Consider the following 15,576-nt stretch of genomic DNA (forward strand, 5'->3'; position numbering starts at 1 on the left):
GTGAAGACTAACAAATCTGCAATCATGTCCGCTACTTCACAGCAGGTTTTGCACGTTTGTCATATTTAAGCTATTCAAGAATCCTGTACATAAGTATAATTTGTTTCATATCGTGGATGACAAAATTGAGGATAAATGAAATGCTCATAATTACACACCCAGTCAGTAGTGTCACCAGGATTTGAACCTCAGAATACCTGTCTCCAGGTATTCTTTCCACTAAACTGGGATGAAAAATATTTCCTCCTTATTTCTCTAATTTTCAATCCACTAATGTGAAATTAATTTTCTTGAACTTAAGAAAATAATGACTCAAAAATATTTATTTCTCTGAAAGCAATGCAATGGTTATGAAGTTAAGTCTACAAATTGCTGAGTAAGAAATATAACTTACTTTATTTTCTGTAATACAAGTTAATATTTATGATCATAGGAAGCTAATAGGAAGCTTTAACATCTATCTTTTCTGTGGCTCCTGAACCCTCCATATTCCCTTTCCATATGGTGTCAGAGTTGGGCAAGGAACAGGGACCATATGACTCACAAAGGTCCCTGAGATGTCCTTTGCCTCATGTCCTTGAGGTCTTGTGATTGTATGAGTCTTCCATGTCTGGTGTGGGGAAAGGGGACTTTTGTTCAAATGGCACCTCCCCCTACCTATGCTTACCATAGCCATTTCTCCTCTATGTATTTGTGTGCCCCTCTCCCTCCAGCACCCCAAAAGCTCTGGCAGCTTAGATGACATATTCCTGATCTCTAAGCTTCCCCACACCTCTCTGAATTTTCTGACAGTCCATGGCCCTGCCAGGATGCATGTCCCTATGCTCTCCTGTTATGCATACCTTTCTTTTTCTCTTCTCTCTTCCTCCTAACCTTGGGAAATCTGTGATTGTAAGGAGAGCCCCTTCACCTCCTGCTTCATTTAAGAATTTTTGTGAAAACTGCAAACTTCCTCCCTCCTTATCCATTCCCCTGGATGGACATTAGGTTTTGAAAACAAATCCAGGAAGACTTGAAAAATCATTCACGCTCCTTTACCCTGACTGCATCCGCCTTCAAGGTAGGGGACCTGGAGTAGACCACCTACAAGAAACCAGAGCAAGAAAATGCAGGAATAACTGTTGTAGTTTGTAGCTTCATAAAGTGTCTAAGAGATTTTTCTTGAATTTTCACCTTTTCCTAGCACCTGGGACTTAACATCAGCTGAAAAATTTGGCTGTGGTTTGGTTTCTAGGGGTTTTTTGTTTTTGTTTTGCTCCAGACAGAGGCTGACAACTGTAAAATTACTGTGTTCTGAAATTAATACTTTAAAGTGAAGTTCATATTTTAAATTAAATATTGTTTAGTTGTACGTGGAAGGATAGTACCCAGCCAACAGAAAGATTCTTATTAACTTTCAAGATGCTTTTAGGAAGACTCAGATAGGGAAAGTTTCAAGTTCTAATCAAGACCTGGCTGAATATGGCCAGATAATATTTAATGTCTAAGTCATTAGTTAGTACGATTCTAACTGACTGTTAATAAAATGTCTGGTTTGGGGCAAAGAAAAGTGACTCAGGAATTTCCTGATTTCCTATTATTTATCCACACATCTGGGGAGTTTTATTTTCCATCAAAGGCTGTAATAATATCTTCCACCCTACATGCTTTTCTTTAAATGTGACCTTTCCAAATCCATGGGTATTAGAGGTAGAATATATGTCCCTTTTTCTTGCATCTAAGCATACCCTTTTTCAGGGTATATATCCAGTAGTGGGATTGCTGGGTCGTATGGTAGTACTATTTTTAGTTTTTTAAGGAACTTGCATACTGTTCTCCATAATGGCTGTATCAATTTTCATTCCCACCAACAGTGCAAGAGGGTTCCCTTTTCTCCACACCCTCTCCAGCATTTATTGTTTGTAGATTTTTTGATGATGGCCATTCTGACTGGTGTGAGGTGATACCTCATTGTAGTTTTGATTGGCATTTCTCTAATAATTATTGATGTTGAGCATTCTTTCATGTGTTTGTTAGCAATCTGTATATCTTCTTCGGAGAAATGTCTATTTAGATCTACCCATTTTTGGATTGGGTTGTTTGTTTTTTCTTACTGAGCTGCATGAGCTGCTTGTAAATTTTGGAGATTAATCCTTTGTCAGTTGCTTCATTTGCAAATATTTTCCCCCATTCTGATGGTTGTCTTTTCGTCTTGTTTCTGTTTTCCTTTGCTGTGCAAAAGCTTTTAAGTTTCATTAGATCCCGTTTGTTTATTTTTATTTTTACTTCCATTACTCTAGGATGTGGGTCAAAAGGATCTTACTGTAATTTATACCATAGAGTGTTCTGCCTATGTTTTCCTGTAAGAGTTTTATAGTGTCTGGCCTTACATTTAGGTCTTTAATCCACTTTGAGTTTATTTTTGTGTATGGTGTTAGAGAGTGTTCTAATTTCATTCTTTTACATGCAGCTGTCCAGTTTTCCCAGCACCACTTACTGAAAAGGCTGTCTTTCCCCATTGTATATTCTTGCTTCCTTTATCAAAAATAAGGTGACCATAAGTGTGTGGGTTTATCTCTGAGCTTTCTTTCCTGTTCCATTGATCTATTTTTCTGTTTTTGTGCCAGTACCATACTGTCTTGATTACTGTAGCTTTGTAGTATAGTTTGAAGTCAGGTAGCCTGATTCCTCCAGCTCCATTTTTCTTTCTCAAGATTGCTTTGGCTATTTGGGATCTTTGGTGTTTCCATACAAATTGTGAAATTTTTTGTTCTAATTCTGTGAAAAATGTCATTGGTAGTTTGATAGGGATTGTGTTGAATCTGTAGATTTTATTGGGTATTATAGTCATTTGTACAATGCTGATTCTTTCAATCCAAGAACATGGTATATCTCTCCATCTGTTTGTATCCCCTTTAATTACTTACATCAGTTTCTTATACTTTTCTGCATACAGGTCTATTGTCTCGTTAGGTAGGTTGATTCCTAGGCATTTTATTCTTTTTCTTGCAGTAGTAAATAGGAGTGTTTCCGTAATTTCTCTTTCAGATTTTTCATCATTAGTGTATAGGAATGCAAGAGATTTCTGTGCATTAATTTTGTATCCTGCTACTTTACCAAATTCATTGGTTAGCTCTAGTAGTTTTCTGGTAGAGTCTTTTGGATTCTCTATGTATAGTATCATGTCATCTGCAAACAGTGACAGCTTTACTTCTTCTTTTCCAATTTGGATTCCTTTTATTTCTTTTTCTTCTCTGATTGCTGTGGGTAAAACTTCCAAAACTATGTTGAATAATAGTGGTGAGAGTGAACAACTTTGTCTTGTTCCTGATTTTAGGGGAAATGTTTTCAGTTTTTCACCATTGAGAATGATGTTGGCTGTGGTTTTGTTATATATGGCCTTTATTATGTTGAGGTAAATTCCTTCTATGCCTACTTTCTGCAGGGTTTTTATCATAAATGGGTGTTGATTTTTGTTGAATATTTTTTCTGCATCTATTGAGATGATCTTTTTTTTTTTTTTTTTTGCGGTATGAGGGCCTCTCACTGCTGTGACCCCTCCCACTGCAGAGCAAGGCTCCAGATGTGCAGGCCCAGCGGCCATGTCCCATGGGCCCAGCAGCTCTGCAGTACATGGGATCCTCCTGGATCGGGGCATGAACCCGTGCCCCCTGCATCGGTAGGCGGAGTCCCAACCACTGCACCACCAGGGAAGCCCGAGATGATCATATTGTTTTTATCCTTCAGTTTGATAATATGATGTATCACATTTATTGATTTGTGTATATTGAAGAATCCTTGCATTCCTGGAATAAACCCCACTTGATCATGGTGTATGATCCATTTAAGGTGCTGTTGGAATCTGCTTGCTAGTATTTTGTTGAGGATTTTTTCATCTATGTTCATCAGTGATACTAGCTGGTAGTTTTCTTTCTTTGTGACATCTTTGTCTGCTTTTGGTATCAGGGTGATGGTGGTCTTGAAGAATGAGTTTGGGAGTGTTCCTCCCTCTGCTATATTTTGGAAGAGTTTGAGAAGGATAGGTGTTAGCTCTTCTCTAAATATTTGATAGAATTCACCTGAGAAGCCATCTAGTCCTGGGCTTTTGTTTGTTGGAAGATTTTTAATCACAGTCTCAATTTCAGTGATTGTGATTCATCTGTTTATATTTTCTATTTCTTCCTGTTTCCATCTTGGAAGGTTGTGCTTTTCTAAGAATTTGACCGTTTCTTCCAGGTTTTCCATTTTATTGGCATAGAGTTGCTTGTAGTAATCTCTCATGATCCTTTGTATTTCCATGGTGTCAGCTGTTAGTTCTCCTTTTTTATTTCTAATTTATTAATTTGAGTCTTCTCCCTTTTTATCTTGATGAGTCTGGCTAATGGTTTATAAATTTTGTTTATCTTCTTAAAGAACCAGCTTTTAGTTTTATTGATCTTTGCTACTGTTTCCTTCATTTCTTTTTCTTTTATTTCTGATCTGATCATTATGATTTCTTTCCTTCTGCTAACTTTGGGGTTTTTTGGTTCTTCTTTCTCTAATTGCTTTAGGTGTAAGGTTAGGTCGTTTATTTGAGATGTTTCTTGTTTCTTGCGGTAGGATTGTATTGCTATAAACTTCCCTCTTAGAACTGCTTTTGCTGCATCCCATAGGTTTTGGATCGTCATGTTTTCATTGTTATTTGTTATTTGTATTTTTTGATTTCCTCTTGCATTTCTTCAGTGATCTCTTGGTTATTAAGTAGTGTATTGTTTAACCTCAATGTGTTTTATTTTTTACAGATTTTTTCCTGTAATTGATATCTAGTCTCATAGCGTTGTGATCGGAAAAGATACTTTATATGATTGTAATTTTTTAAAATTAACCAAGGCTTGATTTGTGACCGATTTGATCTATCCTGAAGCATGTTGCATGAGCACTTGAGAAGAAAGTGTATTCTGTTGTTTTTGGATGCAATGTCCTATAAATATGTTAAGTCCATCTTGATAATGTATCATTTAAAGCTTATGTTTCCTTATTAATTTTCATTTTGGATGATCTGTCCATTGGTGAAAGTAGGGTGTTAAAGTCCCCACTATGATTGTGTTACTGTCAATTTCCCCTTTTATGGCTGTTAGCATTTGCCTTATGTATTGAGGTGCTCCTCTGTTCAGTTCATAAATATTTACAATTGTTGTATCTCCTTCTTGGATTGATCCCTTGATCATTATGTAGTGTCCCTCTTTGTCTCTTCTAAAAGTCTTTATTTTAAAGTGTATTTTGTGTGATATGAGAATTGCTACTCCAGCTTTCTTTTGATTTCCATTTGCATGGAATATCTTTTTCCATCCCCTCACTTTCAGTCTGTATATGTCCCTAGGTCTGAAGTGTGTCTCTTGTAGACAGCATATGTACAGGTCTTGTTTTTGTATCCATTCAGCCAGTCTTTGTGTTCTGGTTGGAGCATTTAATCCATTTACAGTTAAGGTAATTATCAATACATATATTCCTATTACTGTTTTCTTAATTGTTTTGGGTTTGTTATTGTAGGTTTTTTCCTTCTCTTGTGTTTCCTGCTTAGAGAAGTTCCTTTAGCATTTGTTGTAGAGCTGGTTTGGTGGTGCTGATTTCTTAGTTTTTGCTTGTCTGTAAAGGTTTTAATTTCTCTGTCAGATCTGAATGAGGTCCTTGCTGGATAGAGTAATCTTGGTTGAAGCTTTTTCCCATTCATCACTTTAAATAAGTCCTGTCTCTCCCTTCTGGCTTGCAGAGTTTCTGCTGAAAGATCAACTGTTAACCTTATGGGGATTCCCTTGTTTGTTATTTGTTGTTTTCCCCCTGCTGCTTTTAATATTTTTTCTTTGTATTGAACTTTTGTAGTTTAATTAATATGTGTTTTGGCGTGTTCCTCCTTGGATTTATCCTGTATGGGACTCTCTGCACGCTTCCTGGACTTAACTATTTTACTTCCCATATTAAGGAAGTTTTCAACTATAATCTCTTAAAATATTTTCTCAGTCCTTTTCTATTTGTCTTCTTCCTCTGGGATATCTATAATTGAAATGTTGGTTCGTTTAATGTTGTCCCAGAGGTCTCTGAGACTCTCCTCAATTCTTTACATTCTTTTTTTTTATTCTGCTCTGCAGTAGTTATTTCCACTATTTTATCTTCCAGGTCACTTATCCGTTCTTCTGCCTCAGTTATTCAGCTATTGATTCCTTCTAGAGAATTTTTAATTTCATTTATTGTGTTGTTCGTCATTGTTAATTTGCTCTTTAGTTCTTCTGGGTTCTTGTTAAATGTTTCTTGTATTTTCTCCATTTTATTTCCAAGATTTTGGATCATCTTTACTATCATTACTCTGAATTCTTTATCAGGTAGTCTGCCTATTTCCTCTTCACTCGTTTGGTCTGATGGGTTTTTACCTTGCTCCTTCATCTGCTGTGTGTTTCTCTGTCTTCTCATTTTGCTTGACTTACTGTGTTTGGGGTCTCCTTTTCATGGGCTGTACGTTCGTAGTTCCCATTGTTTTTGGTGTCTGTCCCCAGTGGCTAACGTTGGTTCAGTGGGTTGTGTAGGCTTCCTGGTGGAGGGGACTAGTGCCTGTGTTCTGGTGGATGAGGCTGGATCTTGTCTTTCTGGTGGGCAGGACGTCTGGTAGTGTGTTTTGGTGTGTCTGTGACCTTAGTATGATTTTAGGCAGCCTCTCTGCTAATGGTTGTGGTTGTGTTCCAGTCTTGCTAGTTGTTTTACATAGGGTGTCCAGCACTGTAGTGTGCTGGTCGTTGAGTGGAGCTGAGAATTAGCATTGAGATGGAGATCTCTGACAGAGCTTTCACTGTTTGTTTGATATTACATGGAGCTGGGAGGTCTCTGGTGGACCAATGTCCTGAACTCAGCTCTCCCACCTCAGAGGCACAGGACTGACACCTGGTCAGAGCACCAAGACCCTGTTAGCCACACAGCTCAGTAAAAAAAGGGAGAAAAAGAGAAATAAGTAAATAAAATAAAGTTATTAAAATTAAAAAAGTAATTAATTTTAAAAATTAAAAAGTAATAAAAAAGAAAGAAGAGAGCAACCAAACCAAAAAACAAATCTACCAATGGTAACAAGTGCTAAAAACTATACTTAAAAAAAAAAAAAAAGGACAGACATAACCCTAGGACAAATGTTAAAAGCAAAGCTATACAGACAAAATCACAGAGAAGCATACACATACACACTCACAGAAAGAGAAAAAAGGAAGAAAAAAAAAATATATATCGTTGCTCCCAAAATCCACCGCCTCAACGTGGGATGATTCTTTGTCTATTCATGTATTCCACAGAGGCAGGGTACATCAAGTTGATTGTGGAGATTTAATCTCCTGCTCCTGAGGCTGCTGGGAGAGATCTCCCTTTCTCTTCTTTGTTCACACAGCTCCTGGGGTTCAGCTTTGGATTTGGCCTTGCCTTTGTGTGTAGGTCTCCTGTGGGTGTCTGTTATTTGCTCAGACAGGACGGGGTTAAAGTAGCATCTGATTAGGGGTCTCTGGCTCACTCAGACTAGGGGGAGGGAGGGGTACGGAATGTGGGGTAAGCCTGCAGAGGCAGAGGTCAGCATGATGTTGCACCAGTTTGAGGTGCACTGTGTGTTCTTCTGGGGAAGTTGTCCCTGGATCACGGGACCCTGGCCGTGGAGGGCTGCACAGGCTCCTGGGAAGGGAGGTGTGGATAGTGACCTGTGCTTGCACACAGGCTTCTTGGTGGCTGCAGCAGCAGCCTTAGAGTTTCATATCCGTCTCTGGGGTCTGCCCTGATAGCCACGGCTCACGTCTGTCTTTGGAGCTCATGTAGGTGGTGCTCTGAAACCCTTGCCCTTGTGCACCTGAAACAATGGTCTCTTGACTCTTAGGCAGGTCCAGACTATTTCCTGGACTCCCTCCCAGCTAGTTGTGGTACACTAGCCCCCTTCAGGCTGTGTTCATGCAGACAACCCCCATCCTCTCCCTGGGATCTGACCTCCAAAGCCCAAGCCTCAGCTCCCAGTGCCCAGCTACCCCAGAAAGTGAGCAGACAAGCCTCTCTGGCTGGTGAGTGCTGGTCAGCACCAATCCTCTGTGCGGGAATCTCTCCGCTTTGCCCTCTGCACCCCTGTTGCTGTGCTCTCCTCCATGGCTCTGAAGCTTCCCCCCACCCACCCTCCATCTCTGCCAGTGAAGGGGCTTTGTACTGTTTCAAAACTTTTCCTCTGTCATGCTCCCTCCCCAAGGAGCAGTTCCCATCCCTGTTCTTTTGTCTCTGTTTTTTTCTTTTTTCTGTTGCCCTACCCAGGTATGTGGGGAGTTTCTTGCATTTTGGGAAGGAAGTCTGAGGTCTTCTGCCAGCATTCAGTAGGTGTTCTGTAGGAGTTGTTCCACATGTAGATGTATTTCTGATGTATTTGTGAGGAGGAAGGTGATCTCCACTTCTTACTCCTCCGCCAGCTTGAAGGTCTCCTCCAGCATACATTTTTTGACTGAGTACAGTGGAACAGATCATAGAGTCAATTTTACAGTGGAAGTGACTCTCTGTGATTCCTTAGGCATTAAAGGAGCTGCAACTCCTGCCTAACTCTCTCTCAGGACACTTGTTCTTGGTACCCAGTCATCCTGCTGTGAAGAATTTCAAGCCATGTAAAGAGAACAGTTGTAAGTGGTCCAGCTGACAGCTGGCATCAACCACCAGCCAGGGGAGTAAAGAACCTTCCAGGTGACTTCATCTCCACTCATAATTGTGATGCAGCTTCATGAGAGATCCTGAGTGAGAATCACATAGTTGAACCCAGAACTCTGAGAGATAACAATAATACATGATGATTTTTTTCCCTATACTATTAAATTTAGGTTGGTTTTTTTTTTCAGATAGTCACAGGAAACTAGAACAGCACACTGGCCTAGGGATAAAAACAGCCTGAACGAAAGGTGTCAAAGTTGCTGGAATCACCCGCTTGTGGTTTCACTGTAGTTCTAGATGTTAATTTTCTGTTCAGCTCTTTATCTTACCATAAATACTTGGAAAGCATGAGCGTGCCTTGTCATATACATCTCTGAAAAATTATTCTTCAGATCATGTATCCAGAAAAATGTATCTCCCCAAGGCACAAGGAAAGTAAGAGAATGCATATCTCTCAGTTTTGCAGCAGGTAGTACTGTGTGACTCATTCATGGGCTGATGAGATGGGAATGAGGAGAGAGTTGCCCACAAATGGGCAACTAGAATTCTGGCTGGACTCAAGGCACATGAATATGGGAAGTGCTCAGAATTCTGCTCATTTTGGAATCTAGTTTGCTTCTATTTTCCTTAAGTAATAAACCATCCAAAATATAGTGGTTTAAAACAACCACCATTTATTTAACTCAGTTTGTGGGCAACAGTTTGTGCTGTGCTTATCTGAGCATTATTCTGGTCTCAGATGAATTTTCTCATATGTCTGTCTTCAACTGCAGTAAGACCTGGCTAATGGCAAGTGTAATGGGGGTGGTTGGACCACTTGTTCCCTTGCTCTTCTGCAGCATAGCCTGGGATAAGTCACATGGCAGTGGTATAGCCCCAAGAGAAAGAACAGAAGCATGCAAGCTTCTTACAGCCTTGGCTTAGAATTGGCACACAGCCACTTCTGCTACATTTCTAAAGCAAGTCACAAGGCCAGGCCAGATGCAGCGGGTGGGGAAATACACTGTATATTTTCAGAGATGAGTTGAAAAGTCACATTGTAAAGGATGTGGGACACGGGGAGGGGTAAAAAAAATCCATTTCATGATCACCTGGTCCTGGCCTTGGTTGACCAGTAGTACAAACCTTTGTGCTAGTTCTATGGATCAGGGTATGGAGGGAAGTCTAAAGATTAAAAAGGGCCAGTTGCTAGCCATTTATTCCCAAGGCTGCAGTCATACTCAGGAAAGATATACCTCCCTGTTTGAAAGGAGTTTTCAAATCACATATTCAACATATATTTACAATTTGTGTTTTGGTAATACTTGCCCACTCCCTGACATTAACATTTGCCTGATTGCATTTGGCTAAATCATGTGGATTCTTATTAGGGCTAACAACTGGGTTCCACAGAGGTGTAAATACTGATGATGATAAAATGTGAATGGATAGGGAAAGCAGAAGTAATAACAACTCTAAGAACTTCTACCTGATGGTTGAATCACAAGAGTCTCAAACTGTCAGTGCTAGGAGGAAATTTCAACCAACCTCTTCAACGCTGTTTGGATAGATTAATTAATAATAGTGTGTGTGTGTGTGTGTGAGAGAGAGAGAGAGAGACAGACAGAGACAGACAGAGACAGACAGAGATAGACATTGACTCTAGGTACTGCAAAAGATAAAACAAGGTAACAAAAAAGAACTAAGGTGTATTGTGTCAGGAAGTCTATCTTACAAACTCAGTTGCTCAGAGATGGAGTCCAACCTTAATCAGAACCTGAATGTCTTTTTATTTGATTTTTTTTTTGAATTTTTGAATTTTATTTTATTTTTTATACAGCAGGTTCTTATTAGTTATCCATTTTATACATATTAGTGTATACATGTCAATCCCAATCTCCCAGTTCATCCCACCACCCCCGTTGGTGTCCATACATTTGAAGAACCTGAATTTCTTATTCAGTAAGAAGTTGGTTCTTATTCATAGTTGTCCATTCTTTTCACAACTCATTTAATCACTGCATAATTAATGCTCCAGCAATTAGAAGTACATAATTTACTTAGCCATTTCCCTGTTGTTAAACATTTATATTGTGTCTAGTTTCTTATCATTACAAATAGTGCTGCAATAAACATTTCTGAGCAGAGTATGTTCTCCCCAACTTGTATATGTGTCAGGAGGGCTGAGAGGTGTTCATCTTTGTGTCTCCAGTGGCTAGAACAGTGCCTGGCACAAAATAGGTACCTAACAATATATTTTTAAAATATCTTTCCTCACATTTTAAATTCTTTATTTGGGAAAGATTATCAGATGCCTGTGCTTTCAAAGTGTTCTTATGCAAATATTTCCTTTAAGGAGAAGAACAAGTCACATGCACAGTTTTTCTTTCACTGAAAATCTTTATAGAAGCAATTATCAGCCAAACCTCCTTGTACTTTTGTTTTCTGGAAAAAAGGGACTACATTTGAGTGGGGCTGAGTGGACAGAGACAGGGGGAGAGAATTTATGTTTCCTGTCACCTTCCACATGCCAGGCACTGTGCTAAGCATGGTGCTGCATCATCTCATTTTATCTTCATGACACCCAAGACATGGGTAAAGTCATACCCGTATCGAAACCTCTAGGAGATTATGCAACTTGCCAAATTCCAAGGCCACCCAGTTGACTAACAGCAGAACAAGGATTTGAATTCAAATTGTCTGACTTAAAAGTACTGTCGAATTTTACCTTTCACTACCCCTCTGGAAACCAAGTTTGACATATAAGGTAGAAAATGCTCCAAGTCAATCTCAGAAACTTCTAATTCCAGTCCTGTGTTCATTGATGTTTTCAGGCTGAGGTCAGGATGCTAAGACCCAAGGCTTGAAGTACTCTTTCAAGGATGGTTTTCTCTGTGGGCTGCTGACCTGTTCTGCTGTGGGTCTGTGTTATCATAACCTGGTATCTTTGCAGATCATCAGGGGCAAAGCAGGAACATCTTTTTCAGTGTCTATAAAGCTGAATATTCTGTCTTGACTGTTGGTTTAGTTCTGACATTTCAGGTACGTTAGCAGGTTTGGGGGAGATTCCAGGGTTTCCCTCTGTGAACACTGATCTTTGGAGACCCTGCTATGAGGCTCTGCTTAAATGTCTGTCCTTTGACATCATTCACAGGCTTGCTGTGAGATCAGTGCAGTGTGACTTAGGTGTCTCTGTTTACTAGTGCTGCCAGCACTGTCTTGGACACATCCCAGCTACATTCAGTGCATCTAGTCACTGCCTCTCCCGACTTCAATTCTGGAACCCAGAAGGAGCAGCTGGGCAATTTGTCAATATTTTTTGCTGTGCACACCAGAAGAGTTTGTAATAGTCTCCTGTTCTACATCTGAGACTAGAGGTATGAGGCACTTGAATAATATTACTTAATCTTGGTTGTTCTCTGCCCTGGGACTTGAGGTTTCCATGGCCCTGAGTCTCCGTTACCTGTTGGAAAGGAAGACTTGCACTCTACTTAGACTGGGTGGGTGGAATCTGATTCTCACCCAAGTCCTTCTGGGACATTTTCTATGTTACTCTTTTCCTTTCTCACTTTGGATGCATAGTCTGATTTGGCATGAAAGTGACCCTCCTTCTATGTTTTCCTGGAACTTCCCCTCCCTATTCCTTGACCTGGCGGGTAGGCCCATCTGACTATTGCTGTCTCATCTGGGGATCCTAGCAATGGGGCTCTTTCACTTTCTCTGAAGTCCTGTTGGCTTTTGGCTTGGTTTCTTTTGAATCCTATCATGGCTTGGGCTCGGGGCCACTAGTCAATGTACCCCAGACTAGGTCCTGAGACTGAACATTTACTAAGCACCTATTATCCCTCCCAAGCCTGAGAAAACACTCATGATGTATACTATGGTTTATACCCCAGAATTTTTTTGCACAGTGATGCCCTCTATTTGAAGACAGAGCCCATGGTTGAGTCCTGTCTTTGGTAAGAAGTAATAGCCCAGTCTCCCTCATTTGTCCTCTGTTGACATATAACTTTGGCAGGCACCTGAGCAGATGGAGCATCTGGGTTTTATTCCACTTCTGTCTCTGTTTAGGGTCACAAGGCAACTTTTTTTGCCTGAATTGTATAGATTTATCTCTTTTGCCATGGTATACATGGTTTGGAGTGATTGGACAGGAAGTTATTGTGAAATGCAGTAAAGTACAAAAATAAACCTGACCCCATTTCAATCAGGAAAGCAGCATGAGCTCTTTGGAAAACTCCAGACACCACCTGCATACTGACTGACCTGCTGTGGGCATTGCTGATAGAAGAAGGTCACTCTTCTCAGGCCCCCAGGACAAATGATGGAGGCTGCCTGCAGGTGCCACTGGGGAAACACATGTCCATGCACCACACTGTGATGTCTGGATACTGACTCCACTTAATATATAAACCTCTCTGTCCTTTTTCTTATCTCTACTTCCTTCTTTATAATCAGTGTGAGCCCCTTGGAAATCTTTCTAGATGATCCCTTTCTGTGGTGATATTGTGAGTTCACCCCTAAAGTAGCTCTCAATCCCACACTGCTTTTCTTCCACCCTCACGGAGGCCTTCCTCACTTCTCTCGTAGAAGATGGACTAGCTGCCTGTTAGGTATGTCCATCTTTGTGCTTGGCCTTCTCCTGTTGCCAGAGTGGTTTCCCTAATATATATCAATTGTGTCACTTATTCCAAACATACATCCCATCATGCCTCTCATTTCTTCAGAACCTTTATCATGAAATTAAGGCCACGCCCTTAGGCTAACATCCAAAGTCTCGCCAACTGTAACGCCAGTATTTCTTTTTTGGATTATCTTCACCCAGGCCTTCCCAACTCACACATGGGCCACACTAGTGAGAGGCACATGGTGGGAGAGCCTCAACAGAATTGAAAGAAGCCCTCCTTTTCTTACCCATCAAATATTTCAGCAAATAATGTCTCATCCATTCTAACCCTGACATTTTAAGTGTCCATAAAATTAAAATATTGGTACGTTTAGGATCAAAATCCTAAATATTTTTTCCTTTTTTGCCAGTAATGGATTGATGGAATGTGACAAAACTAGCAAGATTTGTGCAAAACCATTTCTTCTGTCATTTTTATCATGAGGCTACAATCCCAAAGCCATTCCACCATTTATCTACCCATATAGTAACCACTAGGTGCTCGGCACTTGCCAGGAGATGAGGATATATAAATTTTATTTTATTTTTTTGTGGTACACGGGCCTCTCACTGTTGTGGCCTCTCCCATTGCGGAGCACAGGCTCCAGACGCACAAGCTCGGTGGCCATGGCTCATGGGCCTAGCCGCTCTGTGGCATGTGGGGTCTTCCTGGAATGGGGCACGAACCCGTGTCCCCTGCATCGGCAGGCAGACCACTGCACCACCAGGGAAGCCCAAGAGCATATATAAATTTTTAAGATAAATGGACCCTGTCTTCAAGCAGTTTGCCATGTAATAGTGGTAGAGACCTGTGAGCAGAGCTGTATTATTAGGTGTTATGAGAGCTGCAAAAACACTCTTAATGGTTACAGAGGGAGCACAAATTCCTGGGGAGGTTAGGAAAGGCTTCTGGAAGGAGATGTTTGAAATACACACACACACAAACACACACACACAAAATGAACAATCCATATGAAAACTGAGACCTGATGTCTAAGGCTCTTGGAGACTAAAGCCTGCTCCATTCCTAGACTTTACATTTGTTCTTCAAGAAGAGAGAGAAGGCAGTAACCCCAGCTACTAGCATTGACCACTTTTTCACTAACCCTAGGATGATCTTCAGGCCACTGAATTATTATTCTGGTGTGTTTCACCAGTGGTTACATTAGGGAAAGTGGTGATTGTATGTGGCCCTTGTGTCAGTGCTGGAGCATCATTCGTGGGAGCTGAGAGATGGGAAAAAGGGAGGGGGTTGTGGAAGAAGATTATTCCAGTATTTTTTTCGTAACTCAATTTGGAGACTGAGGAGTCACAGCAAAATATCAGAAAATAAAGACAAAACCAAAACAAAACCCAAGAGCAGGTAGAAAATAATGATCTATTTTCAGGATACATAACAATTCTGTGACTCACTCTTGCCTGTAGAGTGGATTCAGTGAGATGGGGAGTCTGAATACACCCCTGAAGGCTCTTGTGGGAGAATTCTGAGCCCAGCTCAGCACCTCAGATGAGATTATTATGATGGGACCATTGCAGTTCCGCTTCATGCCTTGGTCTTAAACACACTGCACAGAGTTTAACCTTCAATGAGTTTATATTTACCTCAGGAGTAAGTCCTGGCCCAACTGTCTGTGTCTTTTCTAACTCAGTTATGCCCAGTCTCTGTCTCTCATGGGATAGCTCTAAAAGTTAGAAACATATCCACAATAGTGTTCATAATATTTTTTCTCTTTCAGAGCCAGTTTTCAAAACTCCACAAAGTGAATAAATACATCTTAGGCTCTTTGGAAATGTCTTGTCAGGAGAGTTTGGAGAAAAGTGTTTTTAACTGACTATGGGGCATACAAGTTCAATATAAATTCCAAAGTGTGAGCTTCCCTGGTGGAGCAGTGGTTAAGAATCTGCCTGCCAATGCAGGGGACATAGGTTTGAACCCTGGTCCGGAAGTTCCCACATGCTGTGGAGAAACTAAGTCCATGTGCCACAACTACTGAGCCTGCACTCTAGAGCCCGTGAGCCACAAATACTGAGCCTGTGTGCCACAACTACTGAAGCCAGCATGTCTAGAGGCTGTGCTCCACAACAAGAGAAGCCACTGCAATGAGGAGCCTGTGCACCTCAACGAAGAGTAGCCTCTGCTCGCCGCCACTAGAGAAAGCCCACATGCAGCAATGAAGATCCAACACAGCCATAAATAAATAAATAAGTAAATAAGTTTATAAAAATAAAGATAAATATAAATAAATTCCAAAGTGTGATGGAGTTAAACTTTGCACAAT

At 40.6% G+C, this 15,576-nt stretch overlaps 1 protein-coding gene across 1 annotated transcript in view; it reads left to right on the plus strand.

Moving 5' to 3' along the window:
- CPNE4 (copine 4) overlaps positions 1 to 15,576 on the plus strand; it is a 422,791-nt gene that overhangs the window by 127,516 nt on the left and 279,699 nt on the right. The gene's annotated exons all lie outside the window — the stretch shown is intronic.

The sequence above is a fragment of the Lipotes vexillifer genome, unplaced genomic scaffold, assembly GCF_000442215.2.
Source record: "Lipotes vexillifer unplaced genomic scaffold, Lipotes_vexillifer_v1.1 scaffold304, whole genome shotgun sequence".
Classification (NCBI taxonomy): domain Eukaryota; kingdom Metazoa; phylum Chordata; class Mammalia; order Artiodactyla; family Lipotidae; genus Lipotes; species Lipotes vexillifer.